General features: G+C 36.7%; 1 protein-coding gene across 7 annotated transcripts in view; it reads left to right on the top strand.

Moving 5' to 3' along the window:
• SCEL (sciellin) overlaps window positions 1-12,775 on the top strand; it is a 120,611-nt gene that overhangs the window by 12,256 nt on the left and 95,580 nt on the right. Inside the window, exon 1 of one of the 7 annotated variants that reach the window (XM_060191604.1) lies at window positions 707-839. The exons of 5 other annotated variants lie outside the window; for them this stretch is intronic. The gene's annotated coding sequence lies outside the window, so the exon portion shown is untranslated. Of the gene's footprint in view, window positions 1-706; window positions 840-12,775 lie in introns of those variants that run through there. One more of the 7 variants, XM_060191605.1, reaches the window with a different exon arrangement.

Below are 12,775 nucleotides of genomic sequence, written 5' to 3'. Positions count from 1 at the left end.
CTATGCCACCTCCCGGACCACCTGGATCATCTTTTTTTATTGCTGAGTAGCCCCATGATTTATAATCCAGTTATCTGTTGATAGGTATTTCCATATTTTTCCACATTTTGGTTGTTGTAAGGCAGTGATGAGCATGGAATGCATATATCCCTTCAAATTAGTGTTTTCATGTCTTTTGGATAAATTATTATGGCATTATAATGAAAAAGAAATTTCAGCTATCCTTTACACATTTTTGTATATGTTGAAATAATGTAGAAATCAGAAATATAATACAACAAAATATAGTTTTCCTCTCTTAGTTTTATAAAATATTCCATATGTAACATATATCTATCAAATTTCCAAAAAGCTTTCCTCTCTTAAGGGATTTTAGTTCCTACAAGTCATGTATCCACTGTGTATATGCCTATGCACCAGCCTTCCAAATAGAGATTCCTGTACCTTATTTTGTTTTTTTAAAAGAGAACCCAAATCAGCTTGTCAGCTGTGTGTGTTGTTGATATCAATTAAAAGGGCGATAACAGGAGCATATTATTTTTGGCATAACGAAGCCATAAATTATATAAGGAATCACCAAACAAAGACAGGACCATGAATGAGCCTGCTTTAATTGAATTGGTATTTACACAAGGTGACACCCTCTTTCACACTACCCACCTCCTCCCTGGATGACTCAGCCACAGAGGAAGAAACCTCTGAACTGTTCATTAACACAGTCAGGTAGGGGTGGAAACTCCACTCAACAAATTCCAACTACACATTAGTTTCAGCCAGACCCACCTGGGGAGTCACTGAAGCCTGTTTACACAGAACATCTGGTTTTTCACTTCAGAGAGGTAAGTTGAATTATGTTTGCAAACATAAATACAGCTACTTTACTTGATTCACTTTACCTGTTTTCTTTGCATATAACTCAAATTAGAATTTATCTTATTAACTTTTGTCTACTTTCAAGTTAAAATATAACAGCTTCCAAAAGCTGTTCTGCTTGATGACAGTTCTGCTGTGCCTTGTGCATTTTGATTGTCTAGCTTTTGCCTGCTGAGTAATTTCATACATTTATAGGCATTGTAGAGATGAGAGCCTATTTGAACTTCCATGTGGGAGCTGTCAGCTGGTGAATCTTGTCACACAGAGGTAGTAACTCTTCAAGTCAAAGGTCCAACACACACTAGTTTTTTTTTTTTTTTTTTAATGTCCTCTCTCTTTTCACAGATGCTTTTCATGGAATAGTGAACTCTATTGTTTCATGTTTGTTTTTTTCTCTTGCTAAGAACATTGTAAGAAGGGGGGGTGGGGGGGGAGATAGGGAGAGGCTTCTAAACTCTCCATCACAGTTTTGCATAAACATACCATGAACTGGGTAGGTGGGGATGGTTCCCAAGGAATTTGTGTGTATTTGGCTAATTTCTCTATGTTATAGCCTGAATACACAGGGGCAGTTTTCAGCCACTGTTTATATCCTAGTCCTGAAAAACCTGTTTTGGAATAATTTTGATAAGAATAGAAAAGTTATTTAAACCAGGTTTTCCTTCATAATTACTTGCTAAGCAGACATGTTTGGCTTGTGTTTCATTTCTGCCATTTCGATTTAGGATATAGAACAGAGGATGTTAAATGCAAGAATCACGTACAGTCTGCAGCTAGCAGCTCTGTCATTCAAAGGCATGTTCCCCACTGTATGCCAGGCTTTGCTTTATGTCTAGAGTTTTCAGTGCTCACCAAAGCTGACCAGGTTATGTCATTTTCCAGCTAAGGATAGAGTTCAGTTCCCAAAGGTTTACTTAGTGAAGAATTTTATAGCTTGGCTTTCAAGTACTTATAGGAATCAGAAAGTTAAAGTTTAACATTTGTGAAACATAATTTTACTTTTAATGAATTGAGGATAAATTTTTAATTTTCCTTAGTTTCCAGAGTTTATGATGAAGATTTGGTGTATCTGATCATTTCTGTACCTTATTTAAAGTTCTGGGAAAGTCAGTTTGAGAAAACTGAGATATGGTATCAGCAGAAATTTTAGGGTTGATTCTGAGTGTCAAGATAGACAGAGACTATCGAGAGAACAGGCCATAAATTTTCTTGAAAAATTAGTTTTATGTAAATATTATATCGCACTGACATAAATTTTCAATTGAAAGTTTGGCTCACCTTTTCAAACTCATGAATTTTCAGGATAAACGTGGCAGAACATAAGGTGAGCTCTCGTTCTAGGATCATAGTAACGGAACCAGAATGAGAAGCCAGATCTTCCAATTTTTATGTGCACTGGATTTTCTCATTAAAAAATGTGTCAGCAATAAATTAATTTGCGGGAGTCGGGCTGTAGCGCAGCAGGTTAAGCGCAGGTGGCGCAAAGCACAAGGACCGGCATAAGGATCCCGGTTCGAACCCTGGCTCCCCACCTGCAGGGGAGTCGCTTCACAGGCGGTGAAGCAGGTCTGCAGGTGTCTATCTTTCTCTCCTCCTCTCTGTCTTCCCCTCTTCTCTCCATTTCTCTCTGTCCTATCCAACAATGACAACAGCAATAATAACTACAACAATAAAACAAGGGCAACAAAAGGGAATAAATAAATAAAAATAATAAAAATAATAATAAATTAAAAAAATAAATTAATTTGCCTCTACCTTGTTAAAGGGTTGTGCATGATAAGGAAATGGGAATTTCCTCAGCTAGCAATATTTGAAAATGTTACTACAATATATTTTTGGTGTGCAAGGACAAAATAGGATAAACTTTTTATTAGTGGTGTGTACAGAGCCTTGCTTTTTATCATATTCCTAGGATTTTTATCTTAAAACAGGTCTGCTTCTCTAGAAAGATGATATTTTTTGGGAGGGAGGGGTTGTGGTACATCCATTTGGGACACCACTCACTTCAGCTACCATTTATTAGGTACTGCTTACCTCAATGTTTTCTCTAACCACTGGATATTTGACAAAAATACCTTGAAGATTCATTTCCCTGAGTTCTTGGTAAACTAAGCAAAGAGCAAACATGATTTATCTGATAATATCCTGTATGATTCAGGCATTAACATGTAGCATCACTTACGAAGGAAGTGATAAAAATCCTTGTCCAGCAGTCCAAGGGAAATATTTGTTGATATCACACAACTTGTCTGCTGACATTATTCTAATTCTAGGTTATGTCTTGGCCCTTTTTTTGTTGAGAATTTTGAAGTAAGGCCTTGCTAAACTTTACTTTTTAATCTTTTTTTTTTCTTCTAACTGTATTTGTGTTTCTGGTTAAACACGACTAAAATCCATGAAATTTTAGAATTTGGAAACGCCCATTCTCAAGGGGATGCTTTGTCAAATGACACCTACATTTACTATATTTACATTTTATGTTAGCTGCTAATTTTTAAGGATATGAATCATTTTTATTATGATCTTTCACTGGAAGAGTAAATTTTATATTCATTAAGTGATAATGACCTGTTTCTATTCATTAGAACTAACAGTACTTAATACTCAGTGTAATTGTGTACTTGAAAATTCTAAGCAGCTAAATAATTTATTCTATTTCTAGATCCAGGTTTTCTGGCATAAAATGTGGTTAAGTCTCCTTTGTGTGGAAGCTTTTAGGGCAAAGTAGTGAACTATATAGACCACTTCAAATGAGGATACACACATATCAGGAGACTGGTAGTTTTCCCGGAAATGCAAATCAGCCACAGGATAAACATGGAACACTGGAACAGAAAATTTGGTTCACTTACAAGTTGTGGAGAAAACTGCCTGCCTACAATTCTGCTCTCTCCCTACCTTTTCACAGTATTCTCTCTTTTATCATTAGTTAAGGATTTTTAAAGAGTTTCTATAAACCAGGACACTGCTCAGCCCTTGGATATGGTGGTTCTGGGGATTAATCCTTGGATTTTTAGGGCCAAGTGGTGGCACACCTGTTGAGTGCATGTATTACAATGCTTAAGGATCCTGGTTCAAGCCCCTGGTCCCCATCTGTAGGAGGAAAGCTTCATAGGTGGTAAAGCAGTACTGCAGGTGTTTTTCTGTCTCTCCTTCTCTCTATCTCCCCCTTCTTCTCAATTTCTGGCTGTCTCTATCAAATAAATAAAGTTAATAAGAATTAAAAAAAAGACCTTGGATTTCTGAGGCCTCAGGCACTCAAGTCCAGTGTTCTTCAACTATGCAATTTTTCAAGATCCTGGCTAAGTATGGTTATTATACACATGCTCATCTCACAACATAAACAGATAAAAACACAATTTAAGAATCTTGCTAAACAATGCGTACATATGTCTATACCATGTAATATAACTACTTCTTTTACAGTAAATAGCCCAATGCAAAACATCAAAAGAAGTCTACACACAAAAAATATGGTCCTCAGGTGAATAAAATCTCAAAAGTTAACAAAATTTTTATATGACATAAAGACTTTCTTGAGTAAAAGCAGCTTTGCATCTTACACCTAAATATGTGAGTTGAATATCTTATATCAGCTCTTCCCGAGCCTTACGTAGGACCCATGCAATTTCAATTGTAAGTTCAATAACAAACATTTTAAAACATCACAAAATTAATCTAAAAATTTGTCTGAAAGAAATTAATGAATGACACTGTTATAGACTTTTTAGAAAGAAAATAAATAAGGAGTACTTGTATTATATGTTAAATTGTATTAAAAGATGAGAAGTAAAAGTTTGTTCCTATTGCACAAGACTAAATACTGATGTTTGTGCTAGAACAGAAGAATATGTAAGAATCCATGAAGTATATTTAATAATTTAATATGGTGCTACTTAGTTGTGCACCTGGTAGAGCACACATGCTACCATGTACAAGGATGCAGGTTCAAGCCCCCAGACTCCACCTGTAGGGGAAAATTCATGAGCAGTGCAACAGAGCTGCAAATATCTTTCTTGCTCATTCCTTCTCAGCCTCCCTTTTGAAAGGCTACATAACGCATAACCTGAAGGATGAGTAGAAGTTTTTCTCAAGGAAAGATTAAGGTGAGAAGAGCTCAAAAAGACTGGTGCTCAGAACATGGAGTGAGGAATAGCGTAAAGATGATTAAAAGGATAAAAGCCCTGAAACTGAACCCACTATAATTGAAACTAGATTTGAGTGAGGAAGGGGGCAGTGAGGGAAATAAACCGAAGAGTATAAAGTAGTAAACTTTGTGAACAATTTGGATTTTATCCCAGAAATAGAGCAGCACTGGGAGTCAGGGGGTAGTGCAGCAGGTTAAGCGCATGTGGCACAAAGCGCAAGGACAGGAGTAAAAATCCCGGTTTGAGTCCTTGGCTCCCCATCTGCAGGGGAGTCGCTTCACAGGCAGTGAAGCAGGTCTGCAGGTGTTTATCTTCTTTCCTCCTCTCTGTCTTCCCCTCCTCTCTCCATTTCTCTCTGTCCTACCCAACAACAAAAACAATAATAATAATTACAACAATAAAACAACAAGGGCAATAAAAGGGAATAAATAAATAAATAATAGAACAGCATTAAAGAGTTTTATGCAAAGTTGTGACGTCTTGGTGGTAGTGAGAATGAACTAGAAAAGGGTAAACACAGAGATTGGAAGTAAATCTAGGAAGCTATTTGTAGCTTGGAAATAGAAAAAACAATAAAGAGAGGTAGGAGCATAGTTGTAGGACTTAGCAATCGAGGTCAGAAAGATAGTTCAGAATAATATAGAGAGTTTTTTTTTTTAAAGATTTTATTTATTTATGAGAAAGGAGGAGAGAGAGAAAGAACCAGATATCACTGTGGTACATATGTTGCCGGGGATCGAACTCAAGACCTCAAGCTTGCTTCATCCATTGCACCACCTCCCGGACCACTAGAGAGCTTTTTTAAAATTATTATTAGTGATGTAATAATGACTGACAAGATTGTGGTATAAGAGGGGTACAATTCCATACAGTTCTCACCACCAGAGTCCCATACTCCATCTCCTCCATTAGAAGCTTCCTTATTCTTTATCCCTCTGCAGAAGAGGGGAGGTCTGGTTTCTCCACTGGATATGGACGTTAGCAGGTAGATCCATACCCTGAGCCTGTTTCTATTTTTTCTGGAGAGGTGGTGTTCTAGGACACATTGGCAAGGTCATCTGCCCAGGAAAGTCGAGTTGGCCTCATGGTAGCTCCTGTTAACTTGGTAACTGAAAAGCATTAAGATATAAAGCAGAACAAATTGCTTAGTAAATAGAAAGGATGAAATATTTTGAGTAACAAAAGAAAATTTAGCTATTCTCAAATGGACTGTATTTATTAGGGTCTAATAGACAAAGAACTATAGAAGTAGCAATGACTGAGGAGAGGTGACTGATTTTTTTTCTTTTGTTATTACCATGTTGTCTATAATGAACATATACTATTAATGCAATGATAAAGATCATACTACCCAAAATTGGGATAAAGAAAGACCATATGACAGAACTTCTGTGAATATAAAATCAATAAAGTACTCAAGGTAACTAACAGGGCTTTTCCAATTATAGTACTTGGTGAAAGTTTGAATTTCCACTCACTAAGCAAGTATTTTAAACTAGTGCTGGAGATAGTGAAAGATTCAGGTGAAAGTTTATTTTTATTGAATAACTTTTTTTATTGTTGTAGTTATTATTGTTGTTGTTGTTGATGTCATTGTTGTTGGATAGGACAGAGAGAAATGGAAAGAGATGGGGAAGACAGAGAGGGGGAGAGAAAGACCTGTTTCACCGCCTGTGAAGTGAACCCCCCTGCAGGTGGGGAGCTGGGGGCTCGAACAAGGATCCTTACACCGGTCCTTGTGCTTGGCACCACGTGCGCTTAACCCTCTGAGCTATTGCCAGACTCCCTGAATAACTTTTTATTAATAAATATTATATGAGGTTTTCTTTATTAATTTCCTTACTTGGAGATAGTTTATAATTGACAGTGAAATACAATAGTTTGTATATGTATAACATTTCCCAGTTTTCCACATAACAATTCAACCCCCACTAGGTTCTCCTATGCCATCATGATCCAGGACCTCATCCCCCTCTCCCCACCTCAACCCCAGAGTCTTTTACTTTGGTGCAATACACCAACTCCAGTCCAAGTTCTGCTTAGTGTTTTTTCTTCTGATCTTGTTTTTCAGCTTCTGTCTATGAGTGAGGTCATCCCATACTCACCCTTTTGTTTCTGACTTATCTCACTTAACATGATTTCTTCAAGCTCCATCCACGATGAGGTAAAGAAGATAAATTCACCATTTTTAATAAATGAGTAGTATCCCATTGTGTATATAAACCACAGCTTACTCAGCCACTCTAAATGAACTTATTTTCTAAAAATTAACTAGATCATCATACCACAGAGTAGTATACTTAATGCTAAGGTCTAATGTTTTCAGATTGCAGAAAAGATAGGTAGTTTTAAGAATGATGAGCCAGTAGCTCATGTTAAAAGGAAAATTTTATAGTCAATTGCAATACCCATAAGATTGCAGCATGTGACCAGATTAAAAAATACATAATTTTACTACATTTTTGTATTGTTTCACCACTAGTTAAGAAATTTCCATGAAACTTACTGTGAGACTGTAAGACTGGGCAACTACAGAAGAAGTCAGTTTCTGGCCACTGCAGCAGGTTAAATGAGTCTTTATCCACCTGACAATTATTGGATTTCCTTCTATGTTAGGTGCAACACAGAGGAGAGAGAGAGAGAGGAGATCTGGAGCAGAGAGGGAACTCAATTCTTTATTTGTGTGGACACCTCAGAGTTGGGTGAGAGCACAGCAGTTCGAGCCACGTGGAGCTAACCAAAATGGCCACCTCACGCAGCAACCTTCCCTGCGTCTAATCACGGAAGTGAAAAGCGGGCAAGAAAGAGGGGGCGGAAGAAGAAGGGCTTTGTAGGGCAAAAACTGGGAGTGACAAGTCGGGACAGGATTGGTTGGGAAGGGCACTTCGAGAATATCGGATTAACTCTTGCTGGAACTGGCACTAGCCTGAGGGGACAACATGGTGGAACAGGCGCTCCAAGAATGTCCCAACTCTCATGGGAACTGGCACTAGCCTGAGGGGACATCTGCACAGCACTTCTACACTGCATATTCAGGTTAAACACGGTTCATTAATTTTAGTGGACTTGTTAACACACTTCGAGAAGCTTTGCTTATTTTCTCTTTGCACAAATGTCATGTTTCTCTTAGATGATAAGTTGTTTAATGGTTTGTTTTCTCTACCCTGTTGAAGATAATGCTTTTGTTTATCAGTTTGTAATCAGACCCCTTTTATTCCTTTTTGGAAACAGTCTTAATGGCACCTGTTCTTTTCCATTTCCTAGAGATGTTCCCTTCTACCAGTGATTTCTGAGAAACAAGTATTAAGTGAGGATGCCAGCATTATTCAATTATAAAACAACTAGATTTTTCATTCACAAAGGCAAAGACACAAAAGCACATACATACATATGCTATTTCCTGCACAATATGGCTGTTTTGCTTTTATTTTATTTTATTTTATTTTATTTTTTAATCTATTTTCTATCACTATAGAGATGTTTACCTAGGTGATTATTCACATCTGGTCTTTTCCATAAACATATCAAGTTATATAAGTATATTAGAAATTTAATAAATTAATTAAGGGCTTCAGGGGAGTTAAATATCCACTTATCTCATAATCATTAAATGGTCAATGGAAGTTTGTTGACAATCTACCTTTTTGTTGTGGTCTATCATGGTTCTTTTCTGTAAGTAAAATTCCTTTTATTCTTTCTCTTAGTCTGGTAACTTTCCACCTACTCTCCACTGTTTCCTGGGCTTTCAGGACAGGAACTCTGGCATCAGGCTGATTTGGGTTGGAATCCCAACAGTGCCCAAGCTATGTTACTCAGACAAGCTGCTCATCTTAAAACATCTCTCCAGGGCAGGGAGCACCCAGCTGAGCATAGTGAAACAGGTGAAGTAGGTCTGTGGATGCCTATCTTTCTCTCTTCCTATCTCTCTCTCCCTCTCAATTTCTCTGTCCTATCAAATAAGATAGATAGAAGAAAAAAAAAAAACCCTGTTTTACTTATTTTTAACATTTCCTGTTTTACTCTTGTACAAAGGAGATTGACTTGATAGATATTTGTCAGAAATTCTCACTTAGGGTTAGAATGAGAAAAATAATAGCGTCAACCTTAAATCATCATGTGAAATGTACAAAATCTAAGTTTAATACAGCTATCATATGATCCAGAATATCTGTTCTAATGTTGAAACTTTTTTCTCTTATACTTTATAACTTTGCTAGCCTGTTTTCTGCTTCATATTTGTTTTCTGTCTTCCCCCCAGCCCCCGCCACTTTTCTCATTCCTCTGTATACCAGCCTGTTTCAAGTTTCTTTGCTCACATAATATTTCTTAAGAGAAAATTAGCAGGTAGTATTAAGGGTATTATTAAGTAACTCATGCAATGTTTTGTCTTTGGGTGGGAAGAGAAGAATAAAATTAAAGAAAAAAAAAGTCTTTATATCAGCAGGAACCAAAAGGTGAAGATTATTGCTTAGTTGGGAGTTGACTTGGAATTCCTGAAGTTGGTTCTGGAGGAGATAAGGCTGAGACTGGGCTAATGGAATAATGTATTACCTCATAGATCTGCTATTCGGGAAATGGCATTTTCAAATTTTTATTGGGGTGGATTGATGGTTTATAGTATAGTCTTTAACACATAGGCACAGCCTCTCCTCTCCCCTTGATTGGTATGTAGGAGACACAGCAGGACCCTAATGTCTCTTTATCTTCTCCCATTCCCTCCTTCCTCATAGTCTTTTGCTTTGGTGCAGTACACCACACCCAGTCCAAATTTCCTTACATCCTCTTTTACTCTCCTTTAAAAGGAAAATACTGAAGGAAATTGAGAAGACTACAAGGAAATAAAAAAATAAATAGAAAAAGCACATTTAAGCAATACTGTGCATCTGATAATTTCAAATTCAGAAGGTTGACGGATTTGTTATGCAGAATTTAAAAGATTTTTATCCAAAACTTAAAGACAACTGTCTTTAGACAGAGACAGTAAGTGGTGGGTAAAAACAAGCCTTTTCAGGTGTTTAGCCATCAAGAAATAATGAAAGATAGACCAATTGTAGGGGAAAAAAAAAAAGAATGTCATGATTTAACATCAGAATTTTCAAATTATATATGCAAAGTTTTAGACAGAAATATTTTTGTAGTTTCCTGTCTTATAGAGATAGACATCTTTCACACATCTTTTCTCATAGTAGTCCACATTTAAATATAGTATCTAGTGTCTGCTATTGTTAGGCAAATGTCCTGGTAACAGCATTTTGAGCAACTAAAATTAAGGTTTTATCTTTCCAGGAGAAATTAAAAACTTAATTGGGATGAAACTAAAAAATATTACTTATAAATAAGTACAACTGGGTAAATTATTATTACTTGAGTGCTGAAACTCAGGACAATCTCAGTAATCTACAAGTAATTCCTTTAATGGAAAACATAAAAGTTAAATTTTTCTGTATATATTGTTGAATATACCAGTTTGGCATATTTATAACCTCTAATCTACTCTGCAAAAAGCATATTTAACTGTTTTTCTATGCATTGTTCACAGGTGTGTGTTTTGTGGATTCATGTTTAATAATAAAGAAATAGCTATATATAAAACCACCACTTTATGTTCTGGACAAGAGAAATAGGTTTCCTTCAGCAAGTTTCTGCAGAAGGGACTCATGAGGTAGATGTTTATACCTCTAAGGCTTTTTATTACTGCTTCTAGAAAGAATTCTGGGGTCACCAAAATGTACTGATACCAGAAGGTGATCTGTGTGATAATTCCAGTGGGTACTGAGGGTAAAAAAAGGAGCAGCAGGTGGGACATAGGGAGATTGGCTTAGTTGTAATGGAAACATCAAAAAGAAAAGAAGTTGTCTAAAGAATATAACTGGTCTCCCTCGGATCATCTAACGGATGCTACCACTGTCTTGGCAACATGTAGATTTCATACGAAAAAGCTAGTTTTTGGTCTGGCAAGATAGCTCACTTGGATAGTGTGCTTGTTATATCATGTGTATGATCCAGGTTCAAGTCTGGCCCAGACTTGATCCAGGTTCAAATCTAGCTGTTAGCAGGGAGAATGAGATTAAAGGCCATGAGCTTGTTTGGATGTCTAGTCTCATTTATCTTCAATTAACAAAACCTTGGCAAACGCTAGAAGAAGAACAAAACCTTCTGGAGAATGCTAGTCATCAAAGTCATGAAAATATCAGACCTTTTAGCAAGGTGTTGAGCCTAATTAGAATCATCCCTAAATATAAGGTAAAGAGGAGATACCTATTTTTGTCTGTACAACTCTCTGCTAATTCATCAATGGCCTGAGAATCTCTGGTGCAAAGGAAAAACTTATCAACCTTAAGTAGAAAGCCCCGGGTTAAATTTCAGCATTTTCACTCATTAACTATTCCAGTCAAGGCTTGACATCTGTCTCTTCAAGTTAGAATTATATCACTCTTTAAAAAATATTTTACTTGTTTATTAATTACTGAATAGAGACAGAGAGAAACTGAGAGGGAAAGATACAGATGGAGAGAGAAAACTAAACACCCATATACCTGCTTCACTGCTTGTGAAGCTTCCCTCCTGCAGGTGGGGATTGGGAGCTTGAACCCAAGTCCTTGTGCATGGAGATATGTGCACTTAATTAGGTGCACCACCTCCCCACCCTCTAAATTCGCAAGATTAAACTGGTGTTAGTCCATACCTTTTTACCTCCATTTTCTGTTAAACTTTTAGCAAGTTCAGAAACAGCCATTTAGGGCAGCTTAAAACATTGATGTGGAAACCAAATGAGATACATTGCAAATTACTGTAGCATTGTCTGAAATATTATCACTGTCTTAATTATACTCCTTATCTGGAAGAACCCAAAAGGTCATCAGAAGCTTTGTTGAAGTGAAAGTTGAAATGGGATATAGGTAGGATATTAAGAAAAACATAAAAAGAAACCCAGAATTCATGTGGAATCATATACCTGTTGCTTTTATGTGTGATTTCTTTTACTTAGCATGCTTTGAGCTTTACTATACTGTAGTATAGTCATTCCTTAACTCCTTATTGTTGCTAAGTAATATTCCACTGTGTAGATATGTTGTATATCCATCATTTGTTCATGAACATTTGAGTCATTTCCTCTTTTTGGCTATTATGAATAAGGCAGGCTTATTTATTCATGTACAAATTTATGTATGAACATATTTTCATAATAAAAAGACTATCAAGGAGTACTCAGTTAAGGCTACTCTGTGAAGGTGTGTCTGACTTGATTTTAATGGTCATACTATACAAGGAAACTTTTCTAATCACACAAATATGATAGCTGGGTACCTGCACTGAACAGGGTACCTCAAAAGCATTGTCTCAACTTTAATCTAGCTAGGTAGCTATTTTTGTTTCCTTTTCCCAGCTAAGATAATTATAGTTCAGGAAGAGGATGTTACATGGCAAGGTCATAATAGACAAAATCTGTCTTCTAAACCAAAGCCCAACTTTTACTCAGAATGCTTATCATTAGACATGGCAAGACTAAACTGGTGTTAGTCCATACCTTTTTGCCTCCGTTTTCTGCCAAACTTTTAGGAAGTTCAGAAACAGCCATTTAGGGCAGCTTCACATGTCTTGCATTCCCAATGGCCTAAATTCAAGGTTTTTCTCATCCCCTTCCCACACTCAACCACATCTCCCCTATATCTTTGTTCTCTGTTTTCCTAAACAGTGAAGCCATGGAGTTGAGTGCTTGAGTATTAAGGTAAACTCAAAATAAGTCAAATACT

This window comes from Erinaceus europaeus, chromosome 5 (assembly GCF_950295315.1).
Source record: "Erinaceus europaeus chromosome 5, mEriEur2.1, whole genome shotgun sequence".
Classification (NCBI taxonomy): domain Eukaryota; kingdom Metazoa; phylum Chordata; class Mammalia; order Eulipotyphla; family Erinaceidae; genus Erinaceus; species Erinaceus europaeus.
This window is presented reverse-complemented; position numbering and strand designations above follow the sequence as displayed.